This window comes from Sceloporus undulatus, chromosome 2 (genome assembly GCF_019175285.1).
Source record: "Sceloporus undulatus isolate JIND9_A2432 ecotype Alabama chromosome 2, SceUnd_v1.1, whole genome shotgun sequence".
In the NCBI taxonomy this organism is placed as follows: Eukaryota; Metazoa; Chordata; class Lepidosauria; order Squamata; family Phrynosomatidae; genus Sceloporus; species Sceloporus undulatus.
Genome location: NC_056523.1, coordinates 9,748,049 through 9,756,673, shown reverse-complemented (window position 1 = coordinate 9,756,673; position 8,625 = coordinate 9,748,049). Strand labels below are relative to the sequence as shown.

Genomic DNA, 8,625 nt, shown 5'->3' with positions numbered 1-8,625 from the left:
ATACTGAGCTCCGTAATCTGCTTCTCATAAGACAAAGTTTACAGACCCTTCATCATTTTGGTCCCCCTCCTTTGGATATGCTCCAATTTCTCAATGTCCTTTTTTAATTGTGGTGCCCAGAACTGGACACAATATTGCGGGTGAGGCCTGATCAAAATAGAATAGAGTGTCACTATTACTTCCCTTGATCTCGACACAATACTCCTATGGATGCAGTCTAAAATTGCATTGACTTTCTAGCTGCTGCATTGCACTGTTGACTTATGTTCAACTTGTGGTCTACTAGGACTCCAAATCCTTTTCACATGTAGTCTCCTTAAGCCAGGTGTCGCCCATCCTATATCTATGCATTTCAATTTTTTGCCCTAACTATAGTATCTTACATTTCCTGTGGGACCCCACTGATCACTTCTCTCCAGGATAAAGAGGAGCCATTGCTGGACACCCTCTGGGTTTGGTCGATCACACAATTACAGATCTACCTAATGGCCGCACTGAAGGCGAAGCATACTGAATGGTTCAACAGGATGAAATATCTGCTTGTTAAACAATTCTCAGCACATGATGGGTTACTCTGAGTGTGCTTTGCTTTTGCTTCCTAGAGAGGCCTAAGAAAGAGGGCGGGATAGGACTGAAGACTTGCCCCTTCCTGTTCTGCCTTTTGCAGGAAATTGCCAGAACAACAAGAAGGCAGCCAGCCAGAGCCATGGGAGACCCATATTAAATCTGCAAAGCCTGCAGGGGGGTGAGTTGCACCTTGCAAAGAAGGAAAGGCAATCCATGCACCAGGGATTACACAGAAAAGTGGGGGCATGAGAGGAAGGATGGTGTCAACACTGTGCAATGGACAAGGGGGTCCCATGCATAGCATCCAAAGGTTTTGCTTGAGTTCCACTCACTTCTAGTCTCTTTTAGGGTCCAGAAAAGGTTGATGCAACTCTATGCACATTTCTAGCATTTGGGGGATATAGGCACATGTTGTGCATTTTTTTTACTCCATGCATTTCTTCCACATCCCATTGACCCCATGCTTAGGATCCAGAGGTTTCCTTTTTGAGCTTTTTGAGGGATATAGGCACATGTTGTGCATTTTTTTTAAAAAAGCATCCCATTGATAAGGGGGTCCCATACGTAGCATCCAAAGATTTTATTCTTGAGGTCCACTCACTTGTGATCTCTTTTAGGGTCCAGAAATGTTAATGCACCTCTATGCACATTTCTAGCTTTTGGGGGTTGCTTTTTCTTTGAGTGCCACTCCTCAGAGAATCATAGAACCCTAGAGTTGGAAGAGATCCCCCAAAGGTCATCCAATCCAACCCCCCCTTTTGCCATGCAGGAATTCACAATCAAAGCACCCCAACACATGGGTCATCCAGCCTCTGTTTCAAAAGCTCCTAAGAAGGAGACTCCACATGATCTCTTTTGGGGTCTTTGCACATTTACAGTTTTTAGGGGATATAGGTGCGTGCTGTGCATTTTTTTAAAAGCATACATTTCTTCTGCATTCCTCCCTTGGAGGGGATCCCTAGGCAGGTGATAAATGATGAAGGAGACATTTTTGCAAGAGAGGAGCACTGACAATGTGGCCAGGCTGTTATTTTGCACATGTGGAAATGTTTCAAATGGGGCTGTGGCATGGAAGGTGATGGGGCTCATCCTGCAAGAAATGGGAACCAAGGGGAAATGGGAAGTTATTTATTTGCTTGGGCAGCCAGTGTGGTGGAATCCCTGCTTGGCCATGAAAGCTGACTTTGGGCAAGTCACACTCTCTCAGCCTCAGAGGAAGGCAAGGGCAAACCCCCTAGGAACAAACCTTGCTAAGAAAAAACCTACTGTAGATTCCCCTTGGTGTCACCATAAGTCAGAAATGACTTGAAGGTACACAACAACAACAAATTTATATGTTGCATGGTGAAGTGGCTGGAGTTTTAGATTGTGATGGGTGCATCTACTTTGTAGAAATAATGCAGTTTAACACTACTTTTAAGTATTCAGAGATATAGCCATGTTGGTCTTGGATATCAGTATGAAAAGGGACCTTGCAGCACCTTTGAGCCGGTTCAAAAGAATTTGTAGTACAAGAGGTTATAGTACTAGCTTTCACAGGGTGCATCTGCACTGCAGAAAGCGTGCAGTTTGGCACCACTGTAAGTGCTATGGCTGCATCCTATGGAACCCTGGGATTTCTAACTTTGTAAGGTGTTTAGCTGCCTCTGCCAAAAAGTGCCAATGCTTCACCACACTACAAACCTCAGGATTCTGTAGGTTGCAGCCATAGCAGATAAAGTGGTGTCAGACTGTATTATTTCTACTGTGCAGATGCACGACTCTGGGAGACCTGGGTTCCAATTCAGCCATGGAAATGCATGGTCTGGTCCTGAGCAGTATACCTTGCAAAAAACAAATCAAAACTGTGTTAGGGTCACCTTGAGTTGGAAAAGACATGAAGGTACACAACAACAACAACAACAACTTTATGTCGTGCCTCTTAGAGTGCATTCTAAAAGTCACAGATTTTGTTCGTGTCCTTCCTTTAATTTTAGGCGAGCCATACAAGTTTTGTTCATCCCAGAATATTGTCCAGCTATGAACAGAGACTTTTTAATATCAGCTTCCTAGGTCAGTTTATAAGACAGTGTGGTACAGTGGGTAGAGCACTGGACTAGGGCTCTGGCGACCAGGGTTCGAATCCACACACAGCCATAAAAACTAATTGGGTGACTAGGGTAAGTCACGTTCTGTCAGCCTCAGAAGATGGCAAAGGCAAGCCCCCTGTGAACATATCTTGCTAAGAAAACCCCGTGATAGGTTCACCTTAGAAGTTGGAAACTACTCGAAGGCACACAACAATAACAACAACAACATTACAAAGAGCAGGCACAAAATCTGGAACTTTCCCGCCAGTCTCAGCCCACCAATGTCCCTAAAGCCATGCCCAACAGATACCAATAATAATAATAATAATAATAATAATAATAATAATAATAATAATTGTGGTGGTGGTGATACATCAAGATTGCTGTGAAGTTGCGAGGCTGTTTTGAAATCCCGCTCCTTGGTAAAGGCCAAAACTTGGGGAAACTTGCTTTTTTGGACTAAAGCTCCCATAATCCTGCAGCTAGCCCGGCCTTTTGGCATATAGAGCCTGATGCTCTTTATGGGGAGACTGGGAAGGGGAATCAAGATAGACATGGTTGTGACGAAGTTTTCTTTTTGTGCCATCCAATTATGTGAAGGCCCCGTCTAGTCAACCTTCACCCTAACACTGCCACCAAATTATGTGACGCACAACCTTTCTATTGTGGCAGGCGCTTGGGACTTTTGTTATCCCTCCGCTGCCACCCGTGTTTTGTAATGTGAGTAGCGTGGTATTAACACAAGTCCAGGCGAGTCCTTCTTGAATCAAACAAATAAATCTTTATTTACAAGGTTTAACCGCGTTGGTCTTAATATGATATCTTCTGTAATTGTTACTTTCTACTTTGTTATAGTTACCATTGGTGTTATAAATCTTTAGCTAAATCACCAATTCCTTATACCTAAGATTCACTCACTCCTTCTATTAAGTTCCTCTCTTAAACTTAGACCTAACAGTCACCAAAGCTAACACTGTCCCGCAGGATATCACACTCCAGCCACTCCCTTTCCTAGAGTCCTGGGAGTATAACGGTAGGGAGCCCTTTCCCACTCAGACTCTACCCCTCACCGTCCTTCTCTAACCTGGAACCCTCACTCTCAGGATCCCAAGCCCTAACTGACTCTTCCCTCAGGAACTCATGGAACCCAGTCCTCTCTTGGACTTAACTGTTCCCTCAACTGTCAAATCCCAACTGTCCACCAACTGTCAAAACCAACGGACACATGGAATGTTCAAAATCAATCAAATTTTATTGCTTTTGACCAAAGGTCATTGCACAGCACAACAGTACAACAATACATATAACAATATAACAGTATAACAATACATGTACATTATATCTGTAATGTGAGTACCTCGTATCTGGTACAGAATTTCTAAACAAACAAACAACAATTGTCATTTTGCCTATTAAATTTTTTGTCAAATATAGTCATCGCCTTTACAGTTTATGGCTATCCCTGTTATATACTTGTTCCTGATTTTTTTAGCTGCTAATGCAAACAAAGCTACTTTCCAGGTTACATATTTATTCAGGTCCAGTAGAAGGTGAAAGATCATATCCTGTGGGTTCTGACTGGGGCTGGTTTCTATTATAGGTGTGATGAACCTTTCTCTTGGTTCTTGGTAGAGAGGACAAAATAACATGTAATGAACAAGGTCCTCTACCTCTTGACAACCATATACACAAGCAGTGTTGCCAACAAGCCTCGGAGATAATTCCCGGAAATGTTTGTCCAAAACCCGCTGAATCCCCCCAGATCACACGGAATATTCAGTCACAATTCCCGGAAAATTCCCATAATGTTAAAATGGCAGATGTTTTGCAAATAAACATAAACATAATTGAATAAAAATAATTGTAACTTATTTCAACTCTCAAAATCACCATTGAACCAAACAAAGAATCTTTCAGTCCTTTTAAGATGTTTATTTTGACATGAAGGGGGTCTAGGGAGCTTTGTGCCAAATAGAAATGTATTCGGATGCAACCGCACTGCAGAAATAAATCCAGTTTGACACCCTTTTAATTGCCATGGCTCAGTGCTAGGGAATCCTGGGAATTCTAGTTTTCGGAGACATTTAACCTTCTCTCTCAGCAAACTCTGGTGTGACAACAAACTACAATTCCCAGGATTTCATAGCACTGAGCCAGGAGAGTTAAAGCGGTCACAAACTGGATAATAATAATAATAATAATAATAAATTTTATTTATATCCCGCCCTTCCATGGATATGATCAGGGCGGCTTACAAAATTTAAAAAACATTACAATACAAAGTTAAAATCCAATAATCAGTTAAAAACATTACTACAAGACAGGAACAGGAAAACGATAAAATATTTCTGCAGTATGGATGGCAGTGGAAAAGGGAACGAAAAAGAGATCCACAAAACAAAATTCTGGGAAGACAGGGCAGGGATGCCAACTGACCAGGTGCTCTGCCCATGCTCAGAGGCATATTTAGTCACTAACACACACACACACTCAGGGACATCGCATTCACATCACACAACCCAAATGGTCCACCTCACAGTACAACAACGACCCTGAGAGGTAGGCTTGGGGCACTCTGCCCAAGCTCAGGAATTCAGAAATTCAAATGTCACTCTCAGGCACACAAAGAAGTCCACAACATCAAGCCATGATACCATTGTCAACTATTGCCTTTGTGTGCCTGAAAACTTATGTCTTACTTGGAAATCCAAGGCAATTTAGAAGCCAGCCAAGATCCCTCACTCCCTGCCTCTCTCTCTCCAGCACTGCAGCCACTGTGCTTTGCCCCTGGAGCCTGAGAATGCCTGTCCTCTCTCTGATTGGCTGAACTATTCCTCCAAACAGTTGGGGTTGGTTGGGCTTGCTCCGTCCTGGCTCTCAGAGGGAGTCATTAGAGAGAGAGAGAGAGAGAGAGAGTTTTCTCCAGCCCTCTCTCTGATTGGCTGAAAACTCTTACACTCCAGCAGTCTGGAGCTGAAAGGGCCAAAGTCACGGAAAAGGCACTGAATTAGAGCCAGGCGCGAAAATCACACGGAAAGCTCTGAAAAGTCCCCGTTTTCGCGTGAAAGTCGCGAAATTGGCAACACTGTACACAAGTACGTTCTTTTGCTGGAATACCTCTATATCTTCCGTCTCTGTATGCTGTATCCATCATATTTAATCTTAATTCGGTAAAAGCTTTCCATAAATTTGCAAATGTTAAGCTAACAAAATAGTCTGGAAAAATACAGGACTTCTTGAGTTTATAGTATAGAGGGGCACATGAGGACAGATAAGCAGTATGGAAATCTTTTTGGCTCGATGTTTCACTTATTATGTTCTTGATAGACTTTATCTGCACTTCCAGTTGAAGTTCATTAATTTCAGCTCATGAAATTCCATATTTGATAATCAATTGCATGGCCCGATGTACCCAGTTCTTGTTGGGCATACTGTTATTCAGTTCTATCAAACATTTTTTTGGAAGTCTGTTATTATCCATCCTCTGAACTTTAAGCCAGTAGCATAAAATTCTCTTATCTATTAGGCTTTCTATGCATGTTGGTTTCCAATCTAAGTATGGCAGTTGGTGTGTCTTTGGGGAGGCCCAGCAACGACCTCAAGAAGTAATTCTGAGGGGGTTCCAGGTTTATGTTTGGTTTAGGAATGTTCAAATGTCCCAGCCCACATCCTATTGGCTGGACCACAACTGCCTTCTGATTGGTCAGCCGGGTGTTCTATGCACCACACAGTTTTTAAAAAAATTATTATTATTATTATTATTATTATTATTATTTAAAAAACATAAAACATTCAACATATGCCCCACACAACTGTCATGCATTCTTCATCATTGTCTTTATACATTCTTTCCTGGCTTCCATGCTAATAATACTTAGTGCATTATCAGACTTCTCAAACTGTCCTCAAGTTGTATAGCTATCTTGAGCAAATCCTATCTCATGCCACTGGATTATTGCTGCATAGCTCCCCCCCCCCAAAAAAAACCCCTATATTTCCATTATTTCTTAATTAATTAATCCCTAAGTCACCTAATTACTATTATACCCCAGTGTTTACTTATATATTCCATAACCTGTTCCCAACTTTGCACAAATTTTGCTAGTTTGTCATATTTCATAAGACGTGTCGTTTTATCTAATTCTGCCGGTTCTACTCACTTTATCAACCCAGTCTTGAACCACCGATGTTGAACTTTCTTTCCACTTTTGTGCAAATAGCATTCTGGCTGCTGCAATCATGTAATATAATATTCTGACTTTTTGTTTATCCAATCCTTCCTCAATCATACGTAATAAAGTAGTTTCTGGTTTCAATTAGAATTTTATATCTAATATTTCTTCGATTATCTGATGTATGGAGATCAAGTATTTTTCAGCCTTTTTGCATGTCCACCATGGATGGAATAAGGTTCCTTTTTCTCGCCTTCATTTCCAACATTTATCCTCTAGTTGTTTATATATTTTTGTTATTGAAAATGTATTTTGTATACCTTTTCTATTATATTTTGAGCTAAAGAGATTTTTACAGTGGTGCCTCGGGTTACGAAATTAATTCGTTCCGCGGCTAATTTCGTAACCCGAAAAACCTTCGTAAGCCGAATTGCCATAGGCGCTAATGGGGAAAAAAGGCGCGGCTCTGCCGCGGCTCCATTTAAAACAGCGCCGGAGTTTTTTCGTAACCCGAAAAAACTTTCGTAACCCGAAACAATAAATCCCTATGGGATTTATTCGTATCCCGAAAAATTCGTAACCTGGGTATTTCGTATCCTGAGGTACCACTGTACTGTCTTTTTCCATATTTTTTTCCCCATTTATCTATTTCAATGTTGTGACTGAAGAAAGGCATGGGATTTTTAAACTACCCCTCAAAAGGAGAGCAGATGAAATGAGGAAAGTGGCAGGGGAATGGATGCAAAGGTAATTGCTGGTAACACTGCCACCGGAGTTCTGTAATGCCATTTATTTATAGAGACCAGTGGATTCAGATTACAAGAAAGGAGACTCCAAATAAACATTAGGAAGAACTCTTTGACACTAAGAGGGGTCAGACAGTGGAACAGAAAGTGGTAGACTCTCCTACATTGGAGAGTTTTAAACAGATGTTGGATGGCCATCTCTCAGAGGCATAAACACAATGGATTCCTGGGTTGGGTTGGGTTGGTTCATCTTTAGAGTCCCTTCCAACTCTATGATTTTATGTATGCCATGGACCTTGGTATCCGCTGCATTTTGGTTCCAGGACCCCTGGTGGATACCCAAATCCGTGGATATTCAGGTCCCATTAAATCCAGTGGTGTAGTAAAATGGTGTCCCTATAAGAAATGGCAAAATCAAGGTTTGCTTTTTGGAATTTATCTATTTTTAAAATAGGTTCAAACCGTGGATGCATGAATCCATGGATATGGAGGGCTGACTAGACATGAAACTTTTTTTGCTCGACGTAGGTTGCAATTTGTTCTCAAGATGTTGGACTAAAATGCAAAAAATGCATGTTTTGTTGTTGTTTGCCTTTAACTCCTTGACTTATGTTGATCCTAAGGCGAACCTATCACAGGGTTTTCTTGGCAAGATTTGTTCAGAGGGGGTTTGACTTTGACTCTGAGAGGCTGAGATAGTGTGACTTGCCCAGGTTCATCCAGTGGGTTTCCATCGCCGAACAGGGACTTGAACCCTGACATAGAATCATAGAAACAAAGAATCATAGAGTTGGAAGAAACCACAAGGGCCATCCAGTCCAACCCCATTCTGCCATGCAGGAACTCCCAATCAAAGCATACCCGACAGATGGCCATCCAGCCTCTGCTTAAAGATTTCCAAGGAAGGAGAGTCCACCACTCTCTGAGGAAAGAGTGTGTTCCACTGTGGAACAGCCCTTACTGTCAGGAAGTTCCTCCTAATGTTGAGCTGGAATCTCTTTTCCTGGAGTTTACATCCATTGTTCTGGGTCCTGTTCTCTGGAGCAGCAGAAAACAAGCTTGCTCCCTCCT

General features: G+C 41.9%; 1 protein-coding gene across 3 annotated transcripts in view; it reads left to right on the top strand.

Annotated features, from left to right (window-relative positions):
• Window positions 1–653: 653 nt before the first annotated feature.
• The window catches only part of LOC121921866 (zinc finger protein 436-like), a 31,466-nt gene continuing 23,494 nt past the window's right edge, over window positions 654–8,625 (top strand). The window contains exon 1 of one of the 3 annotated variants that reach the window (XM_042450526.1): window positions 654–745. The gene's annotated coding sequence lies outside the window, so the exon portion shown is untranslated. Of the gene's footprint in view, window positions 746–7,532; window positions 7,556–8,625 lie in introns of those variants that run through there. The other 2 variants (XM_042450524.1, XM_042450525.1) reach the window with 2 other exon arrangements.